Source organism: Chiroxiphia lanceolata, chromosome 5 (genome assembly GCF_009829145.1).
Source record: "Chiroxiphia lanceolata isolate bChiLan1 chromosome 5, bChiLan1.pri, whole genome shotgun sequence".
Classification (NCBI taxonomy): Eukaryota; Metazoa; Chordata; class Aves; order Passeriformes; family Pipridae; genus Chiroxiphia; species Chiroxiphia lanceolata.
This window is the reverse complement of record NC_045641.1, coordinates 320,236-333,140: the sequence shown is the minus strand read 5'-3', so window position 1 is coordinate 333,140 and position 12,905 is coordinate 320,236. Positions and strand designations below refer to the sequence as shown.

At 59.5% G+C, this 12,905-nt stretch overlaps 1 protein-coding gene across 2 annotated transcripts in view; it reads right to left on the bottom strand.

The window, feature by feature from the left end:
- PPP6R2 (protein phosphatase 6 regulatory subunit 2) overlaps positions 1-8,011 on the bottom strand; it is a 57,948-nt gene extending 49,937 nt beyond the window's left edge. For both annotated transcript variants that reach the window (XM_032688086.1, XM_032688087.1), the window contains exon 1: positions 7,951-8,011. The gene's annotated coding sequence lies outside the window, so the exon portion shown is untranslated. The remainder of the gene's footprint in view (positions 1-7,950) is intronic.
- Between the last annotated feature and the right edge of the window lie 4,894 nt (positions 8,012-12,905).

Below are 12,905 nucleotides of genomic sequence, written 5' to 3'. Positions count from 1 at the left end.
AAACTCAGCTTTATTTTAGACTTCTGCACGGAAAGGGAATAAGCATCTGGTTCTCTCCACCGACTAAAAACAGATTCCTAAATGTTACCTCAGAAGTGGGGATTTACATCCCAGAGCTGTGAACTCTGGGGAGAGGTTCCAGCCCCTTGAACGTGAAGGCAGAGTCTGAAACACAACGTCGGGGGGGAAAGGACTTAGAAAGTCATGGAAGAAAATAAAAAACATTTAAAGGAATTTAGTATATACCACAGACAAGGCAACCTTAAAAAGGGAAATCATGGAATGGCTTAGGTGGGAAGAGACTCTAAAGACAATCTCATTCCAACCACAGGCAGGGGAACAAGGACTAGGAGTGAAAAACAACTGAGCACCGAGAAAAACAATCTTCCAATTAAAAAAATGAAAAGGAAACACACAAGAGAACTAAGTTGAAAACTCATCATTTAGTGCTTTCTAACGTGTTAAACAACGTGCTGACTGAGCAGCTGGGGCAGGGGCTGAGGGCTCTCGGGATGACCTGGATATTCCATTCCCAAGGCTCAGCTTGACTGACTCTACCAGGGAGTCCCAGCTGATGCTGTCACCACTGCAGCCCCAGTCCAGCCCCCGGCACATCCAACTGCCCAGGAACATCCCAGCACTGGGGCTCGTGGTCAGGGAAACAGAAGCAGAGAATCGTGGAATGGGATGGGTGGGAAGGGACCTTAAAGCCCATCTGTCAGGGCAGGGACACCTTCCACTAGACCCTGGCCTGGGACATTCCCAGGGATCCAGGGGCAGCCACAGCTTCTCTGGGAAACCTGGGCCAGGGCCTGCCCACCCTCCCAGCCAGCAGTTCCTTCCCAATATCCCATCCATCCCTGCCCTCTGGCACTGGGAAGCCATTCCCTGTGTCCTGTCCCTCCAGGCCTTGTCCCCAGTCCCTCTCCAGCTCTCCTGGAGCCCCTTTAGGCCCTGCAAGGGGCTCTCAGCTCTCCCTGGAGCCTTCTCTTCTCCAGGGGAACCCCCCCAGCTCTCCCAGCCTGGCTCCAGAGCAGAGGGGCTCCAGCCCTGGCAGCAGCTCTGGGGCCTCCTCTGGACTCTCTCCAGCAGCTCCACATCTTCCCAGTGGTGGGAGCCTCAGAGCTCTACAATGAACCCTGAGAAGCTCCCAGGAGAGGGGAGGTGTCCCCTGCCAGACCTGCTCCCCGCAGGCCCGGGGCCGGCACAGACACACCAGGAACACGTTGCACCACAAGCGCCGAGATCCAACCACGCCCTGTTTAAATCCCCAGCAGAGCCCTGGCTCTGTCACTGCTCCTTCCTGGGTCACCTGTCCCTGCACCCTCCCTTGGGGCAGCGCTGGCTGGCAGCTCCACCCGCGCCCAGGAGCTCTGGGCACACAGGGCAGGGCTGGCACGGGGCCGTGGGCTCTCCGAGGTCTCATCCCCCGCGGATCCCGGAGCCGGCACAGCCCAGCCTGGCCCCGGGCCTGCGCCTGTGGAACTGTGCAACTGTGCCCTTCGTCCTCTGGCTCGGGGACACGGGGTACAGCTTTCAACCTGTCAGCCCAGAGCCTCAATTATCCTCCGAAAGGGAAAGAAATCCATCTTAACATAAAAGAATTCAATTAAACGGCCTCCCGGGGATCTGCTGAGGGAGGAAAACACAAATAAACAGCTCAAGAAACACAGCGTTTCTCATCCCACCCCGCTGCACAGGCAGGCGAGGAGCTGGAACCATCTGCAGGCTTTGCAAGGCCGGGAGGAGGGACAGAAAGGAAGGAATTGCCACACGGAAGAGAACCCAACCTGCCAAGGCAGCCCCATCCTGCCTTCTCTGAGCTCACAGAATTCAGTCACCGCAGAAAACCAAAGGCAAAACCGAAACTGAGGTAGCTTGTATGCTGTTTGCTTCTTCCTTCCTGGAGCTGCAGCAAGACAGGCCATCTCCTCTCCTGCAGCCTCAGCAGTTCTGTCTCCCCCAGTGCCAGGCTCTGCTCTGCTGCCATTGCTCCGAAAGCTGCCCAGCAGAATCACAATCAAAGTGCTCCAGAGTTATCAGTGTCACTCCAGGCCACAGAGCTCTGAACAGCAGCAAACTGCAGCACTGAATCCAATCTAACCCCCAGCCCCCAGCACAGGCACGCTGGAAGAGCAGCAGGGCCACTGCCAGCTCCACACGACCCCTGCACTGAGCAATCCTTGTTTTGGGAAGCTTTCTTTGCAAACCCACCAAACCAGAGTTCCACAGGGTTCCATCTTCAGCCCAGTGCTCTTCAACAGCTCCAGGAAGGACCTGGACACAGCTCCAAGGGATAAGAGGTAAGTCTGCAGATGACACAGAAATGGGAGGAGTTGCTGACTCCCCCAAAGGCAGAGAGGCCCTGCAAGGAGACCTGCACAAATCCGAGGGCTGGGAACCACCATGTGTGGAGTTTAACACAGACAAGGGCAGCTCCCATCTCTGCTCCCATCTCTGCTCCCTGTGAGCAGGGACAGCACCCAGGGAAGGGCTGGAGCTGTGCCAGGGCAGGGTCAGGTGGGATCTCAGGACAAGGTCCTTCCCCCAGGCTCCCCAGGGCAGTGGGCACAGCCCCAAGGCTGCCAGAGCTCAGGGAGCGCTTGGACAACGCTCCCAGGGACAGGGTGGGATTGCTGGGGTGTCCTGGGCAGGGCCAGGAGCCGGACTTTGATCCATGTGGCTCCTTCCAGCTCAGGACACTCTATATTCTGTGGAAAGCTGAGACAGTGAAGCTCGTGGGTCTGCCGTGGTCAGGAAGAGCTGTGAGCTCTCCCTGCCTCCAGTGACTCCCTGACCTTTGCCATTTCACAGGAGGTTGTTTTCTCACGCCTTCCGGCTTCCCCTCCTGCCCAGATAAGCCCCGTGTCCTCAGGCACCCGGCGCTGACTGGGGAAGGAACGGGCTGTTTGTGGTGCTGGGACACCGGGCACGGCCACCCCCCGCTCCCAGGGAACAGGTGGACACAGGGAAAGGGAGAGGGAGAGGGAAAGGAGGAGCATCCCGGCCGCACAGCTGCCGGCTCAGCCCGAGATCTGAACTGCCCTCTGACATCACCCTCAGCCTCACTTTGCTGACACCCCCGTGCAAGGCCCGGGGTTTGGTTTGAAGGGGCCCCTGCCAAAAATGACAGCCTTCCTCAGGCTGCAGGCCCTGCCGTGCAGAGGTTTATTATCTCAACTGTTCACGGCGTCTCCGCTTCATCTGGGGCTGCATGGCCCAAATAAACCCAGGGCTGGAACGTCAACCTTCCCCCTTCCGGCCCTGATCCAGCACCAACGTGTGTGGCATTCAGATTCCACCCAAATCCGAGCCCCTTTCGTCTGAGATTTTTAAGCTTGGCTGCGAAAGCGTCATTTCCTGAGCTAACTGATATTTATTTGCCCAAGTTTCCCTCCGAACCAGAGGTAGCACATAGGTAAGAACAGCTGACAATAATGTCAATATTGGTTACTGCAGTGCTGGCAGATCAAAACCAGGAGCAGGGAAGCCCATCCTGGAGGAGGGGGAGGATGGTGGCAGGAGCAGAGACCCAGAGAGGGAAAGGGAAAAGCACGAGTAGAGAAACACAGCAGCGGCCAGAAAAGACAACACACTCCTGCTTCCAATAATATTGAATCAAAGGAGACACTTAAGACCCTTTGTTGCTGCTCCTGGTCACACAGAGGCCACATTCCTTCCCTGAGCCTTCCATAAACCCCCCGACATCTGCGGATTTTCCGTGAGAAGGAGGTAACACACACTCCAGCCCACAAATGTAATTCAGAGCAGGGCTGTGCTCCCTGTGACCGGGGCCAGGAGTGAGCGGCTGCTGCTCCCGGGGCTGCTCCGTGTCCAGCGGCTGGGCCCCGTCACTCATTAACACACTCTATTAACTCCCCAATTAGTCTGTCGGTCGTTCTGCATCCAGCAAAACAAGACCTCCCACAAATCTCCCTCCTTGCAAAGTTCTCTGAAGTCCTGTCAGCCTGGACCGGGCTGCCCCGGGCAGCGGTCACGGCTCCAGAGCTCCAGGAGCGTTTGGGCAGTGCTCTCAGGGACACAGTGGGATTCAGAGCTCCAGGAGCGTTTGGGCAGTGCTCACAGGGACACAGTGGGATTCAGAGCTCCAGGAGCGTTTGGGCAGTGCTCACAGGGACACAGTGGGATTCAGAGCTCCAGGAGCGTTTGGGCAGTGCTCTCAGGGACACAGTGGGATTCAGAGCTCCAGGAGCGTTTGGGCAGTGCTCACAGGGACACAGTGGGATTCAGAGCTCCAGGAGCGTTTGGGCAGTGCTCTCAGGGACACAGTGGGATTCAGAGCTCCAGGAGCGTTTGGGCAGTGCTCACAGGGACACAGTGGGATTCAGAGCTCCAGGAGCGTTTGGGCAGTGCTCTCAGGGACACAGTGGGATTCAGAGCTCCAGGAGCGTTTGGGCAGTGCTCTCAGGGACACAGTGGGATTCAGAGCTCCAGGAGCGTTTGGGCAGTGCTCACAGGGACACAGTGGGATTCAGAGCTTCAGGAGCATTTGGACAGTGCTCTCAGGGACACAGTGGGATTCAGAGCTCCAGGAGTGTTTGGGCAGTGCTCTCAGGGACACAGTGGGATTCAGAGCTCCAGGAGTGTTTGGGCAGTGCTCTCAGGGACACAGTGGGATTCAGAGCTTCAGGAGCATTTGGACAGTGCTCACAGGGACACAGTGGGATTCAGAGCTCCAGGAGCGTTTGGGCAGTGCTCACAGGGACACAGTGGGATTCTGGGGGTCCTGTGCGGGGCCAGGAGTTGGACTTTGATCCCTGTGGGTCCCCTCCAGCTCAGGATATTCCATGATTCCACGACTGAACCACCCCACTTCTGCTTTGCTCTCGACTCACCGACCTCACCCGCCTTTCCCGCGCCATTTACACCCAAATTTCCCAGTTCTTCTTGTTGTTCTACTCTTGTTCCAAAAACATTTACTCCAGCAAGAGACTCTCCTCTTTCTTGGCATTCCAGTTTGCCCATTTTTATGGCTGAGCTTATTCCAGTGCTGCAGCTGCCCTTCAGGCACTGCACTCTGACTCCCAGCCCCTGTTAGAATCCATCCTGCTGGATGAATCCGTGGGGTCACGATCCCAAACACGATCCCAAACACATAATCCACGGCTTTTCCCTTGCACACACCTGACTGGCAGCAAGGCAGAGCAGGAAGCTCAGCCCCCTGTTCCCAGTTGTGAGCCCTCTCCAAACCCTGGTGACCAGGACAGGACCCAGGGAAGGGCTGGAGCTGTGCCAGGGCAGGCTCAGGTTGGATCTCAGGACATGGTCCTTCCCCCAGAGGGTGGCTGGGCACTGCCCAGGCTCCCAGGGAATGGGCACGACCCCAAGGCTGCCAGAGCTCCAGGAGGGTTTGGACAACGCTCTCAGGGACAGGGTGGGATTGTTGGGGTGTCCTGGGCAGGGCCAGGAGTTGGATCAATGATCCCTGTGGGTCCCTTCCAGCCCAGGACATCCCAGGACCCTGTGATGCTGGAATTCCTCTGTACCACTGCTGGGCTCAGGGAAGAACAGTTTTGGGTTTCCTTTGCCACCACAAAGCTCCAGGGAGAACTCCAACAAAGCACAGAGCATGGAAAACACCACGGGAAAACGCCTTGGATATCTCCCCACCAAAGAGGAGCAGAAGCTTAACAAACAGATTCCTCCTTCACTCAGGATCCCACTGTGTGGGGACAGCAGGGATGTAATTCCCTCCAGCTGGCTCCCAGTCCAACCAGTAAACTGTGCTCAGGACTGGGGATCCCAGCTGGAGCAGAGCCAGGCCCCACCAGCCCCCCCTCCCCCAGGGAAGCTCTGCAATCCAGGCTGTGCCACTCCCAGCACAGGCCTGGAGCTTCCCAAAAATCCCTTAAGCCCACAGACTGCTTCTTCCCTGGTAAAAAGCCCCAAACATCAGCTCTCAGAGAGAGCTGCCTCTTCGTTATTATTTTTGACAGTCTCCAAGTCCTGAAGTCAGAAATCCCTCCCACAGCACAAGGCAGAGCTCGTGGAACACCAGGTGGAGCAGGAGGATGCTCCAGAGCTCCTGCATCCCACAGCCAACGTTCTCCCCCACCCCGAGGCTCTGCAGGAACTGATTCCCACAGGGCTCTGCCCAGCACCTGCTGCAGCACTGCCCAGCCAGCACCACTTCCAGACCCTGTCCCACACCCCTGGAACTGCAACGGTAACCCACAGCACAAAACCCACCCGAAATATCAGTGTACACACGGGAAACGAGCCTTAACTGCAGCCCAGTTTGTTCCTGTCCAACCCCTATCACCCTCTCCTGAGCAAATGTCACTCAGACCAGCCCAGGCCATGATGTGCTCCCACTGCACAGCCCAAAATTTAACTTTGCTTCCCATGAGATCACCATGGGTTGCCATGGAAATCCCTATACTACCATCCACCAGGGTTTTTTTTTTAACCACTGAAGTATTTTGGCAGCACATTCACTTTTAAGTGTCAGAGTAATAAGAGAAAACATCAATGTTTATTCTCTCATCAGTCTCAAAACGGAGCTTTATAACCCAAATCTGCTCCCAAGAGCTTGGCTCAAACCTGTGGGGCTGGGCAGGGCCGGAATCACAACTTGGTCCTTTCTGAGAGAGAAAATGAAATGACGAAAACAAGCCTCAAGTTTTTAAAATATTGATTTTCAAGTGGGGGATGGAGGAAGGAAAAACCCCTCAGGTCCCTCCGAGTTCTCTCAGTTTCTCTTTTTCACTTCCTAGTTTGGTTGTTTTTTTTTTTTTAGCTGGTGGCAAAACAAGGCCCTCAGATCCAGCAGGGCCCTCCCAGGAGCTGTTTCTCTGTCAGATCAGGTCCTGTGGTGATTCCTTCACTGGCCTCGGCTCCCACCCCGGTTTATGGTCGTTAATTAAACCACCCCAGGGACATTTATGGCCAAATTCTGCACCCCGAGGTTGGCAGGTCCCCGGTAGGGTGACACCCCTGGGAGGGTGACATCCCTGGGAGGGTGACACCCCACCTCTGACCCCCGGGGGGTGACCTGACCCCGAGGAAGGAGTGCCTGACCCTGGGAAAGGGGGATCACCAACCGCTGACCCCCGGAGGAGGAACCCGACCCCCGGGAGGGTGACCTGAGCCCCGGGGGGGGAACTGACCCTTGGGAAGGGGACCAGACCCCAGGAGGAGGATCTGACTCCCAGAGGAGGAATCAGACCCTCGGGAGGATGAACCTCAGGAGGGGAACCTGACCCCAAAGGGAGGGTCCTGACCCCCGGGAGGGGGGGCCAGAACCCCCAGAACGGGACCAGCTGCTCGGGAGGGCGACCTGACCCCTGAGAGGGGGATCTGACCCCTGAGAGGGGGATCTGACCCCCCAGAATGGGACAAGACTCTCGAGAGAGGGAGCAGAGCCTCGGGAGGGGGACATGACCCTCGGGAGGATGAGCCCCAGGAGGGTGCCCCGGCCCTCGGGAGAGGGGCCCTGACCGCTGACCCCCAACCTCTGACCCCCCGGAGGGATGTGACCCCCGGGAGGTGACACCAGACCCTCGGGAGGGGGACCTGACCCCCGAGAGGAGTGACCTGCCCCCCGCCCTGACCTTGTCACCACCGTTCCCAACAGCCCCAGCCCTCGCCCGCGGGCCGGGTGCGATCCCGGTGTGATCCCGGCGCCCCCGGACCCCGCAGTCCCCCCCGGCCCGCCCCGCTCGCACCAAAACACGGGAAAAGGAAACTGTCACGCGCAGCCCGGGCGGATTTAACCCAGATCCGCACGAACCGGGGCGGCGGGGGCCCGGCCCGGGGCTCGGCGGCGGAGGTTGTTAACCCCCCAAACGGTGCCGAACACCCGGAGCGCGGGGGAGGCTCCCGGAGGCCGGAGCGGAGGCGGGGGGGCGGCGGGGCCCGGCCCGCGGCGCCGGGCCCGGCCCGACCCCGGCCCCGCGCGGGAGGACGGCGGTGCCGGGCGGGTCTCACCTGCGGTGCCGGGCTGGCCGCGGGCGCTGCCGGGCCGGGCGGGGGCCGGGCCCGGGGCTGGGCCGGCCGGGGCTGCGGGGCAGCGGCGGCGGAGCGGCGGCGGCGGCGGCTCCAAAATGGCGGCGGCGCCGCGGCTCCCTCAGGGCGGGGGGAGGGGGCGGGGCCAGCGGGAGGGGCGGGGCGGGGGCTGGGGAGGGGGTGGGGCCACGGCCGAAGGGGCGGGGCTTCGGCGGGGGGCGGCACCGCGAGGGGCGGGAACGGGGACACCAGGATGGGGACATGGGGATGGGGATATGGGGATGGGGACAGGGATGGGGACACTGGGATGGGGACACTGGGATGGGGACACCGCGATGGGGACATGGATGGGGACATGGATGGGGATACGGGGATGGGGACATGGATGGGGACATGGATGGGGATACGGGGATGGGGATATGGATGGGGACATGGATGGGGACATGGATGGGGACAGGGATGGGGACAGGGATGGGGACACTGGGATGGGGATGCGGGGCTGGGGACACCGCGATGGGGACATGGATGGGGACATGGGGATGGGGATATGGGGATGGGGACACCGGGATGGGGATGTACGGGGATGGGGACACCGGGATGGGGACAGGGGGATGGGGACATGGATGGGGATGGGAACACCAGGATGGGCATACGGGAATGGGGACACGGGGACGGGGACGAGGGAACAGGGACGGGGACACGGGGATGGAGTAGGGAAAAGGGAAGGGGACACTGACAGATGGATGGGGATGGGGACAGGGACAACAGAGTCGGGGACACGTGGACGGGGATGGTGGCAGAGATGGGGACACGGGGACGGGAACTGTGGGACGAGGACTGAAGCACGGGGACGAGGATAGGGATGAAGGTGGGCCGGGACCGGGAATGGGGCCGGGGACGGAGACAGTGGGACGGGGCGGGGCGATGGGGACACGGAGGCGGGGACAGTGACAGGGGGACGGGGTCATGGGGACGGGGGAACGGGGATGGCGGGGCGGCCCCAGCCCCGCGGACGGAGTTGGGGGCGAGGGGACAGGTCACAGCCCGCGACAGCCCCCGGGACCTCGGGGGTGGATCACGGCCTCGGGGGGAGCAGGAGGAGCGGGGGGATCCCGGGGCCGGCCAGGGGACATGGGGACAGCGGGAGCCTTCCCGTGGCCACTGCCCTCGGGCGGGAGGGGGAAGATCCCCCGTTCCCCCCTTCCCACCTGTGGGGATGGCCCCGGAGAGCGGCCCTGTCCGGGGTCTGGGGGTTAAACGGGGGCGACAGCGTCCCCCGTGCTCAGAGAGGCGGGATGAGCGTGGAGCGGGGAGGGAAAAGAGGAGGAGGAGGGAGAAGGGCCACCAGGGCCGGGGGAAGGACAGCTCTGAGCCCTGCTGGCAGCCCGGGCTCCCTGGAGTCGCTGTCACCGTGCCCGGATCTGCCTTCATTCGTGGACAAATTGCTTTCCAAGTGCCAGCACCCTCCAGGAACCCGGCAGGAACCCATCCAACCCCTAATTCCACAGGGAATTCCTGCCACCAGATTTACCACTAATCTGCCCTTCAGGGCCTTGACCTTGCAAATATTCCTGCACGGGGTTAAAGTTTACAGGGAAATCGGGGGCTTTGCCACACAAAACCCCCCACACTTTTGTCCTGCCATGTTTACAGGGCTCATGGAATCATGGAATCATGGAATGGTGTGGGTTGGAAGGGACCTTAAAGCTCATCTGGTTGCACTCCCCCCCCCAGGGGCAGCGGTTTTGCCACAGAAATGCCACCAAAAATGTCCCCCGTGACTAAATGGGTAAAATTCCTCGTTCATGGCTGGTTTTTCACCATGAGGGCTGGAAGGGAAAGACTCCAAGAATTTATCCTGCCCCCAGTGTGGTAATTAGCACTTTGGGGGCCATTAATAAGGGAAAAAATAGCCCAGCCTCAGGAGTTTCACTTCTCTGTTTTGTCTGTTGGGGGGAAATGAGCTTATAAAGCATTTTCTGTGGCTTATTGTGGCTTCTGGGGACAGGATGACACCCATCTGAGCAGTTCCCAAATCTTCCAGCCCGCCCAGAGTGTTTTCCCGTCCCCAGGCAGCGCAGGAGGGATGGGACTGTACACCCTGTCTCCTCCAGCTGATTTCTAGAGTTCCAGTCTTGGAAGAGCTTCCTTGTTTTCTGCTCCAGCCCTCTGGAACACACTAAAATACAGCTGAACTCTGTGCTTGGCAGCAGCAGGGGCAGGAGCTGCCAGCTCAGCTCACCTCTCCCGGCCAGCACAGGGACAGCACAGGGGCAGGACAGGGGCAGGGACAGGGGCAGGGACAGGGCATGACAGGGGCAGGGACAGGGGCAGCACAGGGACAGGGACAGGGGCAGGGGCAGCACAGGGGCAGGGACAGGGGCAGGGGCAGGACAGGGACAGGACAGGGACAGGGACAGGGGCAGGGGCAGGACAGGGACAGGACAGGGGCAGGACAGGGACAGGGGCAGGACAGGGACAGGGACAGGGGCAGGGGCAGCACAGGGGCAGGGACAGGGGCAGGGGCAGGACAGGGACAGGACAGGGACAGGACAGGGGCAGGGACAGCACAGGGACAGGGGCAGCACAGGGGCAGGGACAGGGGCAGGGGCAGGGACAGGGGCAGGGACAGGGACAGCCACCCCAGCCCGTGGGGTCAAGCCCTGGCTGTGTCCCAGGGCCACTGGATCCCACTGGGAACCAACTGCTGGACTCTTTTCCAGCACCCACACGCGGGAGCTGAGCACAGGACGGGGCTTGGAGCAACCTGGGACAGTGGGAGGTGTCCCTGCCCACGGCAGGGGTGGCACTGGATGGGCTTTAAGGCCCCTTCCAACCCAAAGCATTCCATGATTCCATGGTTCTACCTGTATCTGCAGACCCTCAGCACAAGGAGCATTTTGGCTGCAGACCCTGAGCTCCCCAGGCCTGGAAGTGGAGGAAGGAACTCTGCCTGAGCAGGATTCCCACTGGGAATGGGATCAGGCACACGTTTGGTAGGAGGCTGCACCACCAGAAACAGGCTGTGGATGATGAAGAACTCTGGGATCTATTCTCGGCTCAGAACTGAAGCGTGATCTGGTGCCTACAACAGACATTAAACAGGATCTCCCAGCTACAGTTTGACATTAATCTGAGAAACCCTGAGGGGAGGAGGGGAAGAGCCTGCCTTCCTTCTCCTGCAGCCACAGACTCTTTCCTAAACACACTCTCTTTGTGCGTTAGGCTTTCCAGACCCCAAGATTTATATTTGGCTGCCTTTGGGGGCGAGCGACAAGGCCTTGTTCAAATAACAAAGCTCTGAACGCCCCGAGTATAAACAGCACGGAGCAGCATTTCTTGGCGGGCGGCTCCTCGCACGTTCCTCGGGGCTGCAGGGAATGTTCCCCTCCCGCCGGGGGAACACTATCCCGGCCGGCAGCGCGGGAGCAGGGGCAGACGGAGGGGAGCTGGACGCAGAGGATCCTGCAGGATCTGGTGGCTCCTGAGAGCCGCGATGCAGGAGATAATTATAGCGGAGGCGCGGGGGCTGCGGCCGGGGTTGAGCAATGTTGTGTTTCCCGGCGTTGCCGGGGAGATGTGGAGCGGCCCCAGCGCTGCCCCGGAGCCCCGAGCCGGGAGCGGGACCGGGATCAGGGCTGCAGGGCTGGATCTGCACAGCCAGCAGTGCCCAAATATGGGCCAGCAGCACCGAGGCGCTGCCAGGGCTCACGCTGGGGTCTGGGATCAGCTGCCCCGTGGGACCGGGAGCTCAGTGGCTCCTCTGGAGGGGATCGGACTCTTTTCTCGGAGCAAACCCCACTGTGCAGTGGGATGTGACACCTCCTCTGCCCTGGTCAGAGCCCAACACCCACCCGGGCTCAAACCTGCCCCGGGCTGTGCCAAGAGGAGCTGAGAAAATGAATTATAAGGTCTCTGGTGTTCAGACAACATGAAACCAAAAATCCCTCGGGGCAGGGCCTCAGCTCATGTGAACCTTCCCTGGGAGCCAGGCTGGGAGAGCTGGGGGGGTTCCCCTGGAGAAGAGAAGGCTCCAGGGAGAGCTGAGAGCCCCTTGCAGGGCCTAAAGGGGCTCCAGGAGAGCTGGAGAGGGACTGGGGACAAGGGATGGAGGGACAGGACACAGGGAATGGCTTCCCAGTGCCAGAGGGCAGGGTCAGATGGGATATTGGGAAGGAATTGCTGGCTGGGAGGGTGGGCAGGCCCTGGCCCAGGTTGCCCAGAGAAGCTGTGGCTGCTCCTGGATCCCTGGAAGTGTCCAAGGCCAGGTTGGACGGGGCTTGGAGCAACCTGGGCTAGTGGAAGGTGTCCCTGCCCATGGCAGGGGGTGGAACATCAGGAGATGACCTTTAAGGTCCCTCTCATCCCAAACCATTCCAGGATTCTGTGATTCCAACACTTGCCTGTCCTGCCACACAACCCCAGGGAATTCTCTGTGAAGGGAGAAATGGGGACCTTGGATCTGACTCTGCATGTGACAGTTCCCTGCTCAGAGTAAAGCTGTGTTTCCATATTAAATTAAAGCCTTCAGCCCCCATTTTTATACTTCTCAGGTTGTTCTCAGCACTTTCATCACCCGTTTTATTCACAGTAAATTTCATTCTGCTTGCCAAGCTGGTCATGTATGTGTGGCTGCAGTGAAACCTAAGTGAGACCCTTGGAATAAAACTAAAAGTGATTTTTATTATGGGACAAAGAATTATGGGGCAATAAATTGTCCAATATTTTTTTATCCAGGTTATTTTTTTTGACCTTTTCATCCTGTCCCTTCCCTGGCAAGAATCACCTCTAGGTCTGGCAACACTTTTTTCACTTATTTTCTCTGAAAAATGGGCAGGGACACCTTCCACTGTCCCAGGTTGCTCCAAGCCCCATCCAACCTGGCCTTGGACACTCCCAGGGTGGAACTGTTCTTCTTACACTTTCTCTTTCCAGTG